Source organism: Mastigoproctus giganteus, chromosome 7 (genome assembly GCF_048544385.1).
Source record: "Mastigoproctus giganteus isolate SK-2022 chromosome 7, ASM4854438v1, whole genome shotgun sequence".
Classification (NCBI taxonomy): domain Eukaryota; kingdom Metazoa; phylum Arthropoda; class Arachnida; order Uropygi; family Thelyphonidae; genus Mastigoproctus; species Mastigoproctus giganteus.
In genome coordinates, this window is record NC_143581.1 from 37774516 (window position 1) to 37795991 (window position 21476).

Sequence of the window (21476 nt, forward strand, 5' to 3'; positions counted from 1 at the left end):
TTCCTGGGCAACGCGACGCTGTCACCCCTCTCGCTAGTGGACGATCCCACCCTTTGGCAGGTATATAGGTACACTGCATCACTGAATTCACGTAGACGGTAATTTGATGTCAGTATGGATAAACTTCGTGGGTTAACCAACCTTGGAAGAGGAATGATAGTGGGTGCCCGATGCATGGGTCACTCTATCGCGGAGGTGGCACAGAAATTGTACTACCCCGTTCGACAGTGTCAAGAGTGTATTGGTCATGCGACATTTCCGGAATAACATCTCATTGTGGACAGCGCTGTGGGCGGTGAAAGGTGATGGATGAACATGGCCGTCGACGTTTGTCTCGCATTGTTTGAGCCAACCGGAGAGAGAGACAGTGGCACAAATCACCGCCGTCTTCAACGAGGGAGGTGCCAGAAACGTCTCCACCAAGACCATCAGGCGATCATTAGCCACAATAGGTTATGGGAGCCGCCGACCCACCAGAGTCCCATTGATAACACTACGACACAGTAATCTAAGTCTCAACTGGGCGAAAGAATGTCATGTCAACAAGGAACTGTTCAGACAGGTGGACGATCAGTAATGGCCTGGGGCGTGTTCAGCTAGCACACGTTGGGACCTCTGGTACGCCTAGACTCATCGCTGAATGCTCCAGGTTACGTGTCCATCCTTTCAGATCACCTGCATCCCTTCATGGTCATCGTGCATCCACAGGGCAATGAACTCTTCCAGCAGGACAATGCACCTCCTCACAGAGCAGTGGTCACTATACAGTACGTCTATGAGAAACAGTACGTCTATGAGACAGCGAGTGGAGAGACTCTGTTAGAGATGAATCATTAATTAACCTAACTGCCCTCTTTTGAATGGAATCAAGAGCTTGAGAGAGGTTTTGGGGGCACCACCCCAGATTAGGCATCTGTGATGTGATGTGATCTGATTGTGGTGTTTAAGGCTTTGGATGGTTTAGCAAGCTCAATACTGATGGGATTCAGCGCGCAGTCTCCCGCGCCTCTAACTTACAACTACTAGAATTCGAACCATCTCTAAATTGCTTGAGCCCTACACCCAGAAACTTAATAACAGCAAATCGCATAACTAGTACTGCTTTTGGCTGACCCCTATCTACAGTGTGTTTTTTTTTTTTTTTTTTAAGGTCCTAGCCACTGAAATCTCAGGAAAAATAGGTGGCAGGACCTGCTAGAGTAAATAACTATAATACTGGTGTGCCTGGTCTACCTCCACGAGGCGGAGTGTGGACAACGTTGGATCCCATTAGCGGCCAGCGGCTAAATGACCAGAGGAACAATGGTACATGACACTACACATATACAAAATCCACAAACCTTTAAACCTCTGACATTGACAGTGTTCTGTTTCATACCTACAATGTATACTATGCTGAGATGGGGGAAACCCCTGGTGCCGTTTGACACTAAACACACTGTGCACTCTACTCAGCCCATGCATCTGTGGCTCTGTCCCTTTAATTTCATATTTCCTCGTGGATGCTTTCCTATCATCTACCCTCTTTACCTTCAACTTTTCTCCAAACTCAAACTATCATCACTGCCCTTCTCTTTCAATAAAAACCTCCAGTCTCTTTTTTTTTAATGGGGGGAAAACTCAGGCGATGCCCAGGTTCATCCTAGCCAGACACCTTTCACATCCTAGTGCATACCCACCTTCCCGTTGTGCTGGAAGTAAACTAGTGTTATACCGGCCCCTAGGCCAAGTGGCCGGAGGAATAACATAAGCCAACATTAAATGACCCAAACTACGCAACAAACACGCACTCTCTGGCCTTTACAGAGTTTGATAGCATGACTACCCTTACGATGCGAAGTTGGGGGGGGAGAACCCCGGAGTCACTTGACGAGAAACACTATATTGCAACTAATGATCAAAGTCCGAACGATAAGAAGATGCCCACACCATCTGTATTTCGAAGGAAGTAGAGTCATGGTACCTTGCTTCCTTCAAACTTCATTGTGAGCTCAATAGACAGCTGCAGATGGCGTTCCTCGGTATTCACCACACCCAAACTCGACTGCTTGACATAAAGACTAGTGCAATTCATCGATCCATAGGCTATATTTACACTGCAGTCCTTGCCTGTACACAGTGGTTGCAATTACCGTCCTCCCCACACCGGGTGGAAAAGGCCCGAGTTTGAATCCCACCAATAATACGAGGAAAATTTATGGCTTATTTTTACTCTGTGACTGAGTTAGTCGGTCTGAAGGGTGGACAGCAAGGTTTTCTCTACTCGCGTGGCACTAATATGACTTTTTTTTTTTCTTTTGTTCCATGGTCCAAGAACAATAGGCCAATCACAACTGCAAATGATGACTGGCATTCTTTAGTATATGAGGCTTGCAAGCAACAACTGTGCCACGAAACCCCATGTCACCAAGTACTTACGGACGCAGACCTGGAACTCCGGCATAACGTTTTCCAAGGACATCTTTTGTTCCCTTTCACCACTTTGTTGACGATTCCCGTTATTATTATTATTATTTATTATTATTTTTTTGTCGTTGTTTAACTGACTGTGCACGCTCACAACAACGTCCTACATTTCTATCTTGTCACTATATCGCACATAATGGCAAATTTATGATATGGCATCTAGCAATTAAACTTCTTTGAAAACCGTAAGCGTCATGCAGCTACTCATTTTGCTTGTTTGCGATCTCTCTGTATTGCCTGCGTACGTTTTAAACTTCTTTCTGTTTTTCATATATCTTATTCGCACCGTCTGAAAATTTTTGGTAGCCATTATATGAGTCAACCTATAATGGCTCTGAATTTGAACATGCTCTTTGGATGTAGGCTAAGTATCATAGTTCTGAAATAACACTGAGTTTTCGTACATTAATCTTGTTATACAGACATATCTTTGACTTTTATCTGAATTTTTATTTTAATATCACTTATTTATCTAGTTAGTTTTGTTCACCTGAGATTGTAATTTCATTAAAATATCTCTTAATTTTACATTTCACGAATGAAATAAAAGTAATTTTACTAGACATTTTATTTATTTAGTTTTAATATTTCGAATTTTGGGCTATTTTATTTATTTGGTTTGTGTATTCATTCCATGATTCATTACTCTTGTCCCACTGTTTTCCGTATATACTGCCCTCTGTAATTATTGTTGTCTTTTGCCATTTTTTAATTTGTGTTGTGGTGCGCTGGATTATTCTTAGTGTGTTTTATTATATATATTTTTTAATCTGCCATTTGTTCAAATAAGTCCTGTAACACCAGGTAAGCTGAATAAATAAATATATTTAGTATTCACGATGATAAGCTTATTTAGTTTTATTGTCAGTAATTATGTTAAATGAGAACTGACCAAAAGCTTCGTTATACGATATCATGTTGCTAACATTTTCAGGTAATGACTGCTTGGAGTGATATTTTTAGCAATTACATTAGCAATTAGCAATTACAAAAGAAAGAGCTGTAAACGTGAGCAAATCTGCATAAATCGTTACCACCAGAAATGGAAACGAGTACACCAATAAAGAAACATGATAAAAGTAAATCTAAATGTTACGTGATCGTGAAAAAAAAAAAAGTCTTTTTTCCTGCCTGCTGCGAAACCTACTACAAACTGAAATTTTCTGCTGAACCCCAATATTTTTAAATACTTGTACAAATTAAAGATATATAATAATAAGTAAAATAATAATGAGATATAAATATCAACAGTATATAAAAATAATGCGAGGAGACATGCAGGAGTGAAACTCAACTATTTATTGCCTGGATTATGAACAGAATTTATTTATCATTGTTATTTTGCTGGCGTATAGATAAATATACAGTGGGATTGAAATTCATAATAAATTTATAACGCATGAGGCAGTTCAAAATGTTGATCGAAAACACGGTGGATTCCAGGTGGAGGGGGGGAGAAGAGGAAATGCAAGCGTAGTTTGCTTGTAATATATTTTTTATTTATAGTACGCAACTGAAATGTTTATTTTAAATTGGTATAATACTTCAAACACTGAACACTGAAATTTAGTTAATATTTGTAGCATTTTTTTTTTTTTCTAAAGGTATAATTCTTATTTTATTATTTACTCCCAGCGTTTCCTAAGCTGTGGGCTGTTAATTGTATAAAGGAGAAAAGGGAAAATCTCTGGCCACCACACAGATTCCCCAGAGGCGTAGAGAATATATCAGCACCTGTCTTATACCTCTCTCTCAAAAGAGACGTATCAGAACACACGTGGCTTCAGGCATAACTAGGGTATGGCGGGTGTGGCTCCGCCACAGGCGCCGAATAAAAGTTAAGACTTAGAATAACTGAATTTATAGTTTATTTTAAAATATGATTGTTATTAAGCGAAATTTTAAGCAAAAAATTCAAAAGTACAAAATTTCATTTATTTACCATCTAAATTTATTTATTTTTTATTCTTTTTTTTTATTATTATTTTTGGGGGCCCCAAATATAATTTGCCCAGGGCCCCCAACTATCCTTAATCCGCCACTGGGTGCAGTGCACTACGGGGAATTCTTCCCCTCTCCAGCTAAAGAATGTTTCCTAAGTACCCCTCAATTCTTATATAGAACTTATGAAATTAACACAGGGAACTCTAAATTTAACTTCACTATGCGTCACAAGATTTTACGACGCCACTGCCTTAGACATTTTAGTAATGTGTAAGTCCATTGACATGTAATGACATATCAAAGCTTATTTTTCCCTTGTGCCAAACGCAAAGGAAATATAGCGTATTCAATCATTCAAATTATCACCCACAACTATTTTGTAAACCCCCGGACCGTGCAAAGGTACTTGGGGGCGTGGATGCAAAAGGAGTTAAGGGGTCTCGTTTATTTATGTTGAGATGGGAGACTGTCTCCCTCGATTAGGGGCCCAGGTGCAACGCATCCAATGTAAACCCCTTCGCATCTGGCGAGCATGCAGACCACATAAAATAGATGCTATATTGTGCACGCGCAGAACTCTTCTCTGGCATTATCCCTGTGTTTACTTGTTCATAGCATACGGGCAGCTTAAAGCTGCGTTTAGACATAGGATACTGAAGTGGATCTGCCAGTGGATCTAAAATTAAAGATCCTTCACCCACCTCTTTAATTTCATTGTTTGGTTTAGGATATTAAGCATCGGAGGATCTGCTTCAGATTACAGTTTATCAAATTTCTTTCATGGGCCAATTTTAATATTATTCATAATAATTTCATTCATATTGAGAATATTAAAATTTTCTACTTGTATACTCCGGGACGACCACGTAAGGTCAGAAGTTCACGAGATAGAGAGAATACAAGAATATTACACTGTGCTTAGTAGTTACGCGAGCTTGATCCACAGTCACTCAAAGCGCGTGCACGTTTGTATCCTGTTGCTTGACCACTCAGCTAAGGAGTGAAATACGGTTCTGGATTTGTGATATCGTACGAATCTAGTCGCTATAGAATTTTATCCAACTCGAGGATTAATTATGAATGCAATTAAATAAATGCCCGTTTTGGCAAGATTTTGTTAGGAGGTAAATTAACAAAGTTTAGAAACACTTTCGACATCATTCTGTACACTACTCCGCCAGGTGGAGTTACAAGCAAATTAAAACACTGGTGGATGTATGTACAAAACCAGTTATATACATAAGGTTATGCGAACAAAAGCAGCAATTAAAAAAAAAACTTATACATTATTTTTACATATTCATTAATTAAATAAACAGTGATGTGTACAGAGAGAGACGCTATTTTTTTGATAAGTACTGAGCATTTCATTAATCTTTTTTGTATGAGGAAGTGAATTATAGACTTATTGCGTCACTACTTTTCTTATGCCAATATTAAGGCTTATAATAATTCTAAGATTAAAGGGGGAAAAGTTATCAGGGGACATTTCTTGTCAAATTGCACCAAAGCCGCTCCTGTGCTTTTTATTCCTGTCCAACCCACTATATCTATTAGTATAGTGGGTTGGACAGGAATAAATTATAATATCTATTAGTAAGGAAATCGAACCGAATATATTCATTTAAAGTTCGAATTTTTCAAACAATTTTGGGAAACGTTCTGAAATCAAATATTACTATCCAGCAGTTCCTTTTTTTTTTTTATTATAAATCAACCGCTGCAGCTGAAACTTCAGATACTTTCTCAATATAATATACTTCGAAATTTTTTGGAAATTGCATGTAAACAAATCTCTCATTAAAACAAATTTGTTCCATTTAAGTTCCTTAAATTCTGGAGGGTGGGGGGGAATATGTCATCACAAGGGGCATCGTTCCTTAATTCAGAATTATGAACATTGTGCATTATGAAATGCGATTGTGTACAACGACTAATATTGTCGTTACTGTTGAGAACTAATAAACCAAATTGTCTCTCAGTTATTTGCAATATCAATTTTATTTTCATAAAAGGCGAGGGACGATCTTGTTACATCAAAAAAATAATAATAAAAAAACAAATAAATAAAAAAATATATATGTATATTTATTAATATAGGGGAATACTTAACATTAATTAATATAGGTTAATTATTGATAATTAATACATATTAATCGTTAGTTAATTAATATAGATTTAATGTAATGTAGTTTATGCAAGCCTTGCATTGCAAAAGGTATTCAAAAGTTAAACTAATAGCAGGGAGGGTTTTCCTGAAGATGGTTCTTATTCGAGATGCTTTTTGGCCTAGGACAGAGGTTCCCAAACTTTTTTACATTAGTCCTCAAACTTTTTCATAAATTTCACGCCCTCCCCCCAAGTTCCAGAACGAGAGAGTGCAAATAAACAGATTTGACATAAGATTTAGCTGTGAATATACATACTTTTATAAATTAATATATACTTCAATACATTTAATCTCAAAGAAATAAAATATAAATAATGAAATAAATAAAGGTGCTTCGTACTTGGATTAGTGGGATGGTTTGCCCATATTTATTTGTTTTGGTTTGTCCATTAAAGTGCTTTATGAAAACAAGCATCCCTAAAGAAATCAAGGGTTCCCCCGAGAAACTTTGGAAACTGCTGGTTTAGGAGGACCGTTATTGGACAATATGTCGAGAATTGAGCTGTTTGAATTTTTTGTGTGTAATAAATCATAGTATTATTCCTGTGAATTGAAAAATGCATTAGAAAAATTTTAAAAAATGATTTTTTTGTTTAAAAGAAAAGCATTTTTATTTCCAACACATGGAATTTTTTTTTTTTTGTCCAAATATTCCAAAATCTGGGGAAGGGGAGGTAGAATCCGTCTCTTCATTCACGTACTTCTAGGTTTACTTGTAAAAGTAAACGGGTTTATAAATAATAGAGTACTGTACTGTATTGTACGTACTTGTTGATCATAATTAAAAACAATTTCCTTGAAAATACGTGGATCGTTGGCGCCATCTCGTAATGAAAACCTGAACTAGTCAAAAGAAATATGAAACATTTAAAAATATATAAATGTCTTTTATCACGTACCGGTACCACAATCATGAGCGCTGCGCCTTCGGCGAATAACCGACTAAACGGCACAATTAGCGAGCCTGGTCTAATCCAAACAACTTTCCGTAACAAAATCACATTTATTAGAATCTTAGCTATCGACGTTACACGCAGGAAATTAAGAGTCCCGTAGTTAATGCACGGTAATTTAAAATTCATGATAAAAAAAATAGCTTTCATACCCTAAGAGAACTATATTCTTTCAGCAAAAGTAGTAACAAATTTCTCGAAGATAAACGCGTGCACATGAAACTTACTCAGCGTTTCTTAGCGAGTAAATTACAGCCCGAGTATGGGTTGTGAACAGGTTGGTGAGCCTGCCTTGAATACTAGTACGATATGAACTACTAAAATAGGTAGGTATGCCAAGAGACTTGTTTCTAACTGACACACTTCCCTACCTGAAAGCAGACGGGGTTGTCCACTAATACCGGGTCATTTCACGGTACCGCATAAGATCAGCATATATATCTCACAGGCACAGACCACGCAGGAACGGCGGTCTTTTATAAAGGTTTGGCCACTTTCATGCACGTTTTTCATGGTTCGTTGAAAGCGTCGGGCTTAAAGCCTAAGGTGAGGGGGGTTCACTCAGCTGCAAAGACGTCATCACGTGATACCATAGCTGATCTATTCACCTTCCGCCTTTTCTTTAACACTCTGCTGATAATGTGACATTTGTCACATTTAATGTGTTCTCAGACACCCGGTTACTCATACGTATGGTGAATGGTAGCATCAGTAACATAAATTTTTCTGTCACACAAGGAATGGTGTGGCAGAAACAAGTCTCTTTCCTCTTACATAAATTTCTCATACATTGTTACGACTGATGTCATTTTTTGCAAGCTGATTCATATCTCTAAGATCCATCTTTCGTTTCGGTTTCTGCTGTTGTTCTGTACTTCATGGTAACTGGAGAGAATTGTGCGAAACACTTTCGAAGAAATTTTTTATTTCTAATTTGGCGATTAGTTTCATATCCATGGAAGGGAATCTGGAGAACAGAGGGCAGAGCTGGTTTTGGCTCCTCCTCCCTTCCTTTTGTTTCAAAAATACGTACATAAATCATTGATATCCTTGTAGTGCAAAGGCATTTTATAACTTAGCTGAAGAATCTAAATTTGCTTCAAATTTATCCATGTCATGTGGTAAAGGAATTTCGTGGACACTCGAAACTTTCTGTAGTCAGAGATGATTGCAGAAAGTGTTGTGTGTCCACGAAATATGCATATATTTTGATCTATAAAAGTCATTAACGGTCTTGAATTAATTTCAAATGTGTCTGCTGAACGGCGAGCACGCTGACAGTTTTAGAGGGGAATGATACTTAGCTGTCGTATTGAGAAAAATGTCTGTGCGTGTTTATTGCTCAGGAACTAAGCATTCCTAAATCGACAATGGGCCACATGCTGGAAAAGTGGAAGTACAGAGCCCAATAAACGACAAGTTTGGAGTTAATACTGACTGATGGGAGCCGAAGCGCTTTGAGACTGCTGATTATCTTCGTCCGTCGTCGAACCCTTAGAGAATCTGAGGAGCTGAGAACGTCCACAGCTAAACTTCTGAGCATTTCTCCGACAAGAGAGTTGCTTGCAGCCATGACTTTTCACCGAAAATTTGCAGCCCATAAGGCCCAACTGAATCTGGACTGTGAATCAATAGAAATCAGTCCTGTGGAGCGACAGAAGACATGTTTGTGTATGGAAGGAGCCTGCAGAATGCTTACTACCTGAATGTGTTTTCCAATGTATGAAATTAGGGGTTGTGATTACCTGGGAGGAGAGAGATCAATGGTCGCACTGCATGGACCCAAGAATCCTGGGTCCCACATTGATTCTTAACGATTATATGCTCTACGTTGTGGCAGTTTTATGGAGAAGTGGCCTTACGCTTTTGAACACTGAAACTCCATGTCCCAAAGCAAGGATAGTGAGCGCATGGGTTGAATAAAATAAGTCGACCCTGTGCAGTGAACTACACATAGTCGACTTCAACCAAACTGAGCATCTTTGGGATGAAGTTTCAGAGGGATGAATTAAAAACCAAAATTGCGACAATGCCAATGCGCCCTCTTCGTTAATGGAATTCATGAATGCTTTAAAGGAGTGGAACACAGTACCACCAGAAATTGGTAGAAAGCCTTGTACGACAATTTCAAAGCAGGCCATTATAGCCGATGCGCTATTCATTTCTTCGAATAAATGCATTCTTTGCCCATAACTACAAATTTTCTATGACTTTTGGTAGAATAATGTAAATAGCAGTATACTTTTCGGGTATTAATACATAGCAACCCTTTATTTAAAAGTAACTCAACCTCTAGGACTGCTTGGTTATGTTTTCATAGGAGAAAGGATTGAAATAAGGAAGACAAATAAAAAATACCGAGAAGATATTTTAAAAACGCAGAAAGAAATGTTTGTGTCAGAATAAAATCAAAAGAAGACGGGCACATAGTTATATTCTGCATTGTTATAACTGAACTAACTGCTTTGTTTCAGATTTTGGCGAATAAATGGATTTTGATTTATTTAAAGTTATGTAATGATTAACATTTTGTTGTTGTTTTTTCTGGGATGTCCTGTGGGGTTCGCAGTGAACCAGGAGGAGACTGCATCAAACTGCTGTCTCCCTGCTGTTTATTTTATTTTTGTATATTAGTTATTTTAATTTAGTCTTGTTTTTTTTTTTTGTATTTATTTATTTTATTTAATCTTGAAAATTTTGTAAATTCATATCGGATCTATTTTATTATTGCATTACTCTATTTATCTTCTGAGTTTATAACTCTTAAACCTGTAACTGATGTAAACCCCACGAGCACCTTGCTGTTCAGAGGTAAGACGACGGTCTCAAAAATTGATTAAATAAACAAATAAACGATTATATTCCGGCCGGCCTTTTTGATTTTATTTTCATGTGTGTTTCAGAATATGTATGTCTTTTTGGTAAAGTTTTTTTTTTTTTTTTTGTCTCTTTATTTTAAATCTTTCTCATATGAAAACATAATCAAACAGTTTTAGAGGTGAGCTACTTTTAGTACTCCAGTCATACATAGGGAGCTGCATGGTCTTGGGTTCAGTGGTGGGGCATAGGGCAAAAGCTGCGCCTAAGCTCAATATCACTAATCACCAACCTCTCGTTTAGAGCGATGTTCTTTGACGTACATGTTCTCGTGGCAGAAGGTGTTGTGGAGTAATCAATCTGTAGAAAGACTCTTCACCCCACAGCACCTTCTGCCACTGTTCTGGAGAATATTATTGCAAGCGTATTTGGGTGTGAATATTGCTCGGAGAGCGCTTCCTGATGAAGTATCTTCACCATGAAGTTTGGTGGAAGTCGTCTGATGGACTCTTTTAGGAGGTTTGGAATTGGTCTCCTTGATTGCAGCGCCTTAAAACATAACCTTCTTGAACGTTTCGGACAGGTATGAGCTACCCACATTGTGGCAATGCTCCAAGTCATTCAAGACTAGTTTGTGAACGCTGACATCGAAAAGTTGGACTAGCGGGGTCTAAGTCTGGACCTCAGTCCCATTAAACGCTTGTGGTATGAATTGGATCTCTGCATTTGGTTGCAGCTAAAACGGCCTTCCTCCAGACCGACTCTGGCAGGTTATTTGCAGGAAACATGGAGACGAATTCTAGTAGGTGTCGACCACAAGTTGACCGCAAGACCTCATATAGATCAGAAGTGTCTCTAGTATGTATCAGCATTTCGAATTAAAAGTTGCTTGAAACCACCTGTCTGTGACTGAATGTTGTTGGTGTCTAGTTTAAACGCCCTAAAATAATAATCGAAGCGAACCGAATAAAAATAAAATACAAAAGTAACAGGGGTTCACTTATCAAGTGGCTTTAGCACTGACCATTCTAAGTGAGATAGTAGTAGTGGCATGTGATGCAAGAAAGCAAGTGTATGAGCTTATGCAGCATCACAAAAAAAAAAAAAAATTTACAAAACAATTCCCTCTATTTGAAAAATTTCCTCAATTTGAATTTATGTTCCCTTAGGTTCGTAATCTGAACAAGTGGAAGGATCCCATCAGAATTCAGCGTGCTCAACCCATTCAAGGCCTTATACACCTCAATCAGAACACCGCGCAGGTGCCTAGTCTCCAGCCAATGCAATTTGCAGAACTTAAGCCTCTCTTGGTAAGAGGATCCCTTCATTCCCCTAACCAATCTTGTTGCCCTTCTTTGTACACGCTCAAGTAAATCTACATCCTTCCTAAAATGAGGCCTCCAGACCTGTACGCAGTACTCAAGGCGTGGCCTGACCATTGCCTTATACAGAGGGACAATCACCTCCTTCTCCCTGCTAGCAAAATTCATATATATCATTGACAAAACCCCATGACCTGCCCTGGCTGCCTGTCTGCATTGCTCAGAAAACTTCATATGTGACTACACAATTACTCCTAGGTCTTTTTCATTTTCTACCACCTTAAGTGTAGTACCACACAGTTGGTACGTTTCTCTGGGGTTACTTCTACCCATATGCAATGTTCAACTTCAGTTGCCACTCCTCAGCCCATCTGCCCAAATTTTCTAGATCCTGTTGCAGTAGCCCACTGCCAACCTTTGTATCATTTTCAAACTTCGACATTAAGCCTGATATACCTTCATCAATATCATTGATAAATATACAAAACAACAGTGGACCTAACACCGAATCCTGTGGGACTCCACTAATAACATTAGTCCACGAACAGCAGCACCCATTGATTACCACCCTCTGTCTTCTCCCACTCAACCATCCCTTTATCCATTGTAGCAACTTGCCCTTAATACCGTTCTGCTCCAATTTGTACAGTAGTCTTCCATGCACAACAGTGTCAAAAGCTTTCCTGAAATCCAAGTATATGATATCAAAATTATTTTTTGCATCAAGTTCCTTTGTAACCACATCATAATATCCTATCAAATTTGTCAGACAAGACTTTCCCTTAACAAACCCATGCTGTGTCTCAATTATTGCTGCAGTCTTGTCTAGATGATCCTGCAATGCATCTTTAACCAGTGACTCCATTATTTTACACGGAACAGAAGTTAAACTAACTGGTCTGTAATTACCCGTGTCACCCTTCGTTTCCCCTTTGTGAATTAGGGATACATTTGCACATCTCCCTTGAGTCCAAGGATGCTCTCATAATTATGGCTAACGATTTGCTTTCTTCCTTTGCCGCCTCCTTTAATATAGCCGGATAGATCCCATCCACCCCAGGTGCCTTTCTTATGTTTCTCCTCCACTTTCTTCTCAGTTATTTCAAAATCATTAAGCACCCTGCTACAATTTGATAACCTTCTGCCATTTTCAAACCTTAATAACTCCTCATGTGTGAATGTAGATGCAAAATACTCATTCAGTTTGTTTGCTATCTGAGCAGAATCGTTAACAGTCGAACCATCGCTATCAAGTGGACCAATCAGATTCATACCCTTCCTTTTAGAGTTTATATAAATAAAGAAATCCTTGCTGTTTTTCTTAGCATCCTTTGCCAAAGATTTCTCATAATCTGCCTTCGCTTGCCTAATTTCCTTTGTGACTTGATTACAGACTAGCTTATATCTGCCATAGGCTTCTGTGTCGCCTGATAATTTATATGCATCCCAAGCATTTTTCTTCTCTGCCACGAGTCTCATTAGTTTATTTGACTTGACAACTATTTAGTCCTAAACCTTGAACAATATTTCTTAATAAGTATGAAACTTTTAGTAGCTTCCACGATTAATTCCTTGAATGCTTCCCACTTAGAATTTGCTGTTGGTAACATCATCAGTTGATCCCACTGTACAGAATTTAAAAACTGTCTGAGACCACTGTAGTCATCTTTACGGATAATAATTGATGGTAATTATATGGAGCTCATTATCACCCCACTGGTACTGTACATGGTCATATTCTCTATTCAAAAAAATTTCAGCTGATACCCACTTATATATAGTTTTACCAACTATATTTAGTTATATAATTGTACAGTTGTATATTCCAAATCTAACTGAAGTTTTTTTTTTTTTTTTTTTTTTAAGTAGGTTGATTAAAACATTTTGCAGAAATTTCAGTGTAAAAAATGTTACCTCTGTTTGGTAAAATACAATTAGAATTTTTTAATTATAAACACAAAACAAACAATTTCATTTTTACATGTAGCAAAAGCACTTACATACGAAGGTTTTTTTTTGTTTTGTTTTTTTTGCAATTTTGATTTACCATAATACTTTAGAAGTTTACAGCACAGTTCCCCGTTGCAGTTGTTCTGAAACTATGGCCGGCGGTCTTCCCTCTCCGGAGTGACCCAGAGTGAATCAACACCACCTTTTCCTGGGGACTCATAAATAAAATCACGCTACAATTTCTTGACCTTGTTAGAAGAAGCGCTAGATCAGAAAGGGCATCTAGGGAGGGGAAGTCGTGTGACAAAAAATGTTCAGAACGACTTCGCTACTGGGAGCTAAGCTAGCTTAAATGATCTTGGGATATTTTATTGGGACAATAAAATGTCTGTATTCTGAGAGGGTTGATGTATATTATTATTTTTTTGTATTATTATTTAGGCATAGTTGTCCAAGCCTGGACAACTCTGGTTCTAGGTAGGGGCTACAGCGACGCCTATAGGCGTCGGCTGAAGTTGCTATAGCCTCCGCCCTCCTCCATAATCAAAACAATATGGCTTTTTTACTGCTACGGGTTGAATAAAGCTAATTATTCCTCGGTACACTGTTTCAGTTTCCTTTCCCCTCCAGAAAATTCTGAACGTAACTATAATAACACTTGGTTAGTTTGATTTCTTTTCAGAAAACCAGAATATCCAAAAATAGAAATTTCTCGAGGTTACCGATTCTGGATTTTGCAGTCTATATATTAATTTAATAATTTTAAATTACATTATGCGGTAGGATAATGTTATTATCTATAAACATGTTAAGGATAATTATTAAATAGTACAAAAGATTAAACTGATTATTGATAAAGAACTACGAACACTTAATTATTGGTCAATTAAAAGTGTTCGATGTTATTTGCAAAAAAAAAAAAAGCCTGGTTATCAGGATCAGGGATACAGCCTGCTTTATCATATTAATTCAAGTACACCTTTCTAATTATTATTTTCCTCAAAGCCAACGTGAATACCAAGGTAACGTCGGAGGAAATAGAATTTCCAGTAGAATTTGTATTTAATGGAATCTTAGAGGTTTTGAAAAGCTAATCTCCGGCTAAGATATATGTGTATGGAAACATTCCGGTATACCTATTAGTTGTATCTATATTATGGTCTTTTGGGATGGTGGCAGCTTATAATAGCTAAGAACATTTAATAATAAATAAAAACTGAGGTCGTGACGAAGCACAGGAACTCATGAAAACCAGAAAGAAATTAGGGTGAAAATTACTTGGATCACAACATTGCTCATCGCTATAAGGTTATGACCACTGAACAAAAGAATGGTGTTTTATTCCAGGAGCAATAAATTTCCCAGCATCTCTTGTTTCCAGAAAAAAGGAAACTTCGTCGATCAGTACCCTCATAGAGCCAAAATCTTGTTTAGCATATTCACGCTTGTAATGATATTCATAGTGGTTTGACAACGCTGTTTATATGACCAGCTGACAATGAAAGCGAGATTAAGCTGAGGTGGAAGCAAAGCTATGATGAAGGTCATAAATAAAGCAGTACGCTTAATTAGCTTGCCTGGATGCATCGTAGCTTGGTTCATTACCTTTCTGAGTTACCTCCACGGGGAACAAACATATTAATTATGTGCTAAAATCATGAGAACTAATTACTAGAAGGGCAACTGAGGGTCTATACAAGCAGTTACAAGAGACTGTAGGTTCGCAAACCAGTTCTTTCTTTTGGAATGATGCTTGCCAAGTGTTTTGTGAATGTACACATCGAATTGTAAGAACGAGACATTGCAAACGATGCGGTTCACATATGTGAATACTTTATATTTAAAAGGATTAATCCTTTTAAATGCAAGGTACTTGAAAAGTTTAAATATTTAAATGTAATCCTACATACACATAGTCAACAGGAAAAACTATCATAATTGTAAGATGTGGAAATTATAACGTTTCTTAGAAACGACCGATTAATTTTACCTTTAGGCAAGTTGCACATCAGAGAGTGGAATATATGTGAGAAGTAAGAAGCATGACATTTGGAAAACCCAAATAACCTATCAGGAAATTGTCTTTGTGAGGGGAGAGAATGATGAATCACTACAACTTATTTAAATGCAAAAAAAAGTCGCGGTTCATGCAGTTAGCAAAGCTAATAAATCTCAAGTGTTGACCCATGAAGTATATTCAAAGGCGGCATGTATTGTTATTTATACTCAGATTAATTTAATTGCAGGACATATAAGTTAGTGCAAATGCATAATGTTTATACGCAGTTAAATTAACCAACGTTATTATAGTGGCATCGTTTCATTACATCTCGTATTGTGAATGCCTTTGCAACTTGTTGCATATTGGTTGGCGGTATCTCAGGATATATATGTAGGGGTGTAATGCTCTTTAACCTACAGGCTCCTAAAAGTTGGAGAAAAGCTTTGGAGTTAGCAGAAAGGAAGAGGATAGTCTCCTGCTATCCCGAGTTTCCCCGCAAAGAAAGAAAAGGAGTTGCATCCATTTTACTCACGCTCGCTCATTTATACCCGGGATAAATAACGCGTCCCCAATAGAGAAGACTATTGTTACTTATTCTCAATCTCAGTGGGTACTACCAAAACTGCTATTTCAGAGATGTATTTGGCCCTTCATCGGTGGGTGGGTAGATATAACAGCTGACAACCCAGTTGTGAAATTAAGTCCACAATTTGAGAGATGTCAGATGGTGTTTTAGTAGTTTAATACTTAATAAAAATTATATAAGTTAGTGCAAATGCATCATTAAACTCGTTGTGAGAACGCGTTTTTAATTTAATGCATCATTGCCGACCGGGCTAGCCGGGTGGGTTAAGTGCCTGCCTGGCAACCCAAAGGTCGCGGGTTCGAATCCCGCCTCGGGCTTGGATCAAAGTACTGCAAAAACCTTGGGAGGTGCATTATGGCAACAGAAGCCGATGCGCCAACAACTACCAAAAAAAAAAAAAAAAAAATAAATAAATAAATAATAATGCATCATTAAACTCGTTGTGAAAGCATTAACAATTATGAGATGTAATGACACGATGCACTGTATTGCTATTCATTTATATATTCAAATAAGTAGCAGTATACTTTCCCAGGGAGCAGTGCTATTTTGTTTGAAGTGCGAGTTCGAGGAAGCTCATGGTGATTTGTCTTCATAATATGAGATCAGTGCATTTCGTAGCGAACTCAGTTCGCTCCTAGTTAACTACAAAAGTGAGCGGATTGATTACCTTACCTTTACAATTACGAATGTGCTTGAAATTGAAATCAGCAATGACCATCTTAAAACTTTTGTTTTGGAAATTTAACAACGAAACGATTTGAGCTGAATTTTAAAAAGCAAACTAATCAAACGGAAGGGCATTTTGGCCCAATTTCGGTACTGCTCGTGTCTAATGTTCACTCTTTTGCAGATGAGGACTTCATCTCAGTATGTAACGGTGGCAGCATATTGTTAGATACTGAGATGTGCTGCACATTGTTAGATACTGAGATGTTACAAAGGCTTATTTGTTGAGCCCAGTATTCCGATTTCAGTACATCACTTGGGAGTAGGTAATCAGCAGGTCACTTCTCACCTGTTTGGAAATACCTGCGTTCCAGTTCTGCTGATAAAAGAACTTATTGAGATTTTTTCAAGCTGGACAGAATTGGTGGTTAACTTTTAATTTAAAAAACATGAGGTTTTTGAATAAACGCCACCAGAAAACCTTTTTTAAAAGCCATCTTATCCATAGAGTCATCTTTGGCCCATATGTTAGCCTCAATCCTTCTGGACATACTTTCCACCAACTTCCGGTAAATGTCAGTCAGAATTCTCTGTCATTCCTACTATAAAGCAGAGTTGGTTTGGAAGAAAGCCGTTTTGTTTCCGAATCCACGTTTTATTTACAGTAAGGGTGTAGCAACTGATGTATCGGCTCGGCCCCAAGGATGGAAGGGGCGCAAGAGTTAAAAAGGATTTAATGGTGTAAATTTTTGTTATAATTACTTTGGATGGAAGGGAATACACATGCGAAGACCTTCCGGCACTGAATACTCTGCCCATATCTGACAATTATTATTGTTCACACTGCCATACTTGATTTCATGAGAGCGCTGAAATACTCAGTCCCTGCTCTGCCCACGTTTGACAATTACTTTATTAGTGTTCCCACTGCCATAACTGTGACTCGATATTGCCGTCTCTGGATATACAGTGGCGGACAAAAAAACTGCATCACCTTAAAAAAAGTAACACTTGTAGTGAAACTTATAAGATATTGTTTGATTACAGTCATTTTGTTTGTCGCAAAGCAAAGGTATTGCGTCGGATAACGCTTCTATTCCATCAGCCGTTTCCATAAATACAGCGTTGGAAGGGTATACACGCTCATTAGTATCCTGTTTTGCGGAGGTGTAAGCATAGCTCCATATGTTCAGTTGACACTAAGAAAAAAAAAAGTGTAGCTGTTGCTCTGTCCCAGGAAGGGCTTTCTACGCGTGCTATCGCTGATAAAATAGTCTGCCACCAGTCAACGGTATCCCGGGTGCTGAAATTAAAGCGTGAAACCGGTGATGTGAAGAGAAGACCTGGATTAGGCCGTAAGAAAGTGACTACGCTTTCCTCAGATCGATATTTGAAATGGCTATGCCTTCGTAATCGCCATGCTAGGGCTCCTGATCTAAAACTGGACTTCGAGATGCCCTCTGGTATTGAAACAAGTGCACGAACTATCCAAAGACAGCTTTCGGACTGTGTGTCTGCATGCATATCGGCCCAAGAAGAAGCCTTTGTTGACCCAACAAATGAGGAAGAAGCGACTTACTTGGGCTAAAACGCATCTTTCATGGACAAAAGAGCAGTGGGACACCATCTTTTCTGACGAATCGAAATTCAACCTGTATGGCTCGGATGGGAAACGAAAATCGGTGGCATACCATTGTGACTCCATAACACCGACTGTAAAGCTCTCCGCCGGTCAGATGCTCTGGGGATGCATAACAAGCAAAGGGGTGGGGCGAATTAAGTTTATTAATGGAACGGTGAATGCAGAAACCTACACTGCTATCTTGGAGGAGTGCTTGAAACCCGTTATTAGGGTTCACCACACAGACGTACAAAACTGCATTTTTCAACGCCACTCAGCACCTTGCCACACAACAAAATTGGTTAAGTTTTATGCTATTTAGATTTAATGATGGGTTTGTCTTCTTGTCTCACAAGGCTTAAAACATACTTACAGCAATGTTTTTCCTCGTTTTTGTCCCTTAAGGTGCAGTCACACCTCAGAAATGCTGACATTGCAGTGTTGGACTGGTCCGCATTTGAACAGTCCACATTTAAACCCTATTGAAAATTGCTGGTACATAATATCGTCTAAAATTGCTCAGAAGAAGACAAGTAAGATTCAGCTGCAGGAGAGCATTGTAAGGGTGTGGTACCACGAAATTGGGCAACCATATATCTAGAAGTTGATTAACTCTATGCCATATCGTTGCAAGGCTGTAATTGCAGCTCGAGGAGGAACAACAAAATATTAAGGACTTATTTTGCCGGTTTACAGCACATAATAGTATTACGATAATTTGCTATTTCACTGAACAGCAGTGGAGGCAGTAACTAAGATAAGTTAAAATGAATACAAGAAGCTTTCAGTGTAACGAAACCCCCTTCCTCAGCAAGTAAAAGTACATACATACAGAAATGCAAACATAATATAAACGTTAGAAATAGAATAAATACTAAATAGGCTGTGCGTGCTCAGATGACTTGGAGAGCAAGCACATGAACGCATGATTGTACAGACATTCATTCATTCACTAGCTCGGGCGCTTATTGTTGGTGCACGGGGCGTATATAGGATTGCTGCCAGCGTTTGTCGTGTAGCCTTGTACCTCTGCAGCGATTTAAGACTTGGACAGCTGGATATATTTAACGCTTCTAACCAAAGGCGGTCGTGATCGGTCGATCACCTCACAATCGCGTCTGAGGTTCAGGTCATGATGAGTTGACCAAAAAATGCACCGCGATTGAGAAGTGCTCAGTGTCGCCCATGCGGATCGACCTATCGTTTTCCGCGAGACGGTCCCGAAGACGTCTGGAGCTCTCTCCTATATAGTAACTGCAGCAATCGTGGCAAGTTACGTGGTATACAATTCCGCTGCGTAAGAGACGGGCGATGGGTGTTTTTACGGTGGAGACCAGAGATCGTAATCTCCTATCAGGGAGTTATACGCATTTCATGCGGTACTCGTGCAGGATCTTAGAAATCTGGTCTAAGATGCCCGGATAATAAGAATATAGGTAGTAGGTACACTGTCGCAGGCGGAAACGTGGGCCTCGGGTGAGTTACACGCTCTTGTGCTTGTAGCTGGCACCTGTCTAACACACGGACTGGGTATTCACAATTGGTCAGGTCAGCTTTTACTCTGGAAACCTCGGTGCGCCTGGCTTCCTCTGAGCTGGAATGGCTCCAAGCTCGAGAGAGTAGAGCTGTTTAGATGACAAGGGGCATGGACCGACCTGTAGTTATTGAATTGCCTGCACCACATTGGCTTTCGGTATACTGAGGTTTCCAGGTGTGGGCCCACTCGTTTCACCAAAACAGCCATGAAAGGAAGGAACCCGTTTGCTTCCAACTGTAAAATGAACTGATTGATAGCCGTACCTTGTATCTGTTTGTACAGAGAATCACCAAATGTGATGACACTCCCCAACAAACACAAGTTAAGGGCGGCACAGATATCTTCTGTAGATGATATTCTATCTGATAGGCGGCTGGAATCATTCTCTAGAAGCCGTCTGGTTCAAACTATGGCCTGTTGGAATGGAGGTAAATATAGAGACAACATCGAAGGACACCATGATCTCCTCAGGAGCTGTTTAATGAGACGAAGGAACTCCTCGCTGTTGGAGACTGTATGTGTGGTATTTCCCACCAGGGGTGTTAGGAGACGGGTGACGTGTTTTGACAGATCGTATGTTGGCGAATTGCAACAGGACATAATGGGCCCGAGAGGAGCGCCAGGCTTATGAACTTTTGGTAGGCCATAAAATTGCGGGAGCTGGCATCCTGTAGCATGCAACTGCCATCTTATCGACATTGAGGTCTTCTCAGATTTGAATCACTCATAGACCATCTTGTTAACGTTTGATTCTAGTTGCCCTAAGACTGATGGGCGGGCCACTTAGAGGTTCGTGAACATTGGGATCTTGTAGAAGGGCGAGGCCTTGTTCGAATACTCCGAACAATCCAGTATAACTGTGCAACGTCCCTTGTCGACGGGAAGATGTCGATGATGGAGTTAAGAGCAGCATGTTGCCGACAGTTGAGGTTGGAGTTTGCAGGCCATGTGCGCTGAAGAACAAAGGCCATTCTGAGATGGATGTCATTAGCAGTCTCTTCAGGAAGGTTAGCTAAGGATGCCTCTACTCCCATGGCAATTTGCGTGATTGGCGGTCTCGATGATAGAACGGCAAACTTCATACTGGAAGCAAGGACACTGGTCTGTTCAGAAGTTAATGGCTTGCTAAGATTCAGAACAAAATTAGCGTTTTTACTATGATCTGTATGTCCTCTTGAAGGTGAGCTTCTCTGATTAGGTTAAGGAACTTTCGTTGCTGCCGAGAACGGTAAGTGCTGAACTCACCGTTGGCCATTTAGCAGAGTGTGAATTAAGTTAGAGGATGCTGATGGGGAGATCAATCCTCTTAGTTCCTGCATAAGTCTGGATTTGTTGAAGCCAGATCTCTGAAGTTCGAGGTGGATATGACCAGTCGACACTTTCAAGGTTTGGAGGCTGAAGTTGAAGCAGGTGCGTTCCATACGAACGTGGTTGAAGGG

At 39.2% G+C, this 21476-nt stretch overlaps 1 protein-coding gene and 1 long non-coding RNA gene across 2 annotated transcripts in view; one reads left to right on the forward strand and one right to left on the reverse strand.

Moving 5' to 3' along the window:
• LOC150082824 (BTB/POZ domain-containing protein kctd15-like) overlaps positions 1-21476 on the reverse strand; it is a 127694-nt gene that overhangs the window by 13230 nt on the left and 92988 nt on the right. The window lies entirely within an intron of this gene.
• LOC150082825 (uncharacterized) overlaps positions 3249-21476 on the forward strand; it is a 339289-nt gene continuing 321061 nt past the window's right edge. Inside the window, exon 1 of the long non-coding RNA XR_016547197.1 lies at positions 3249-3270. This is a non-coding gene — a long non-coding RNA (uncharacterized LOC150082825). The remainder of the gene's footprint in view (positions 3271-21476) is intronic.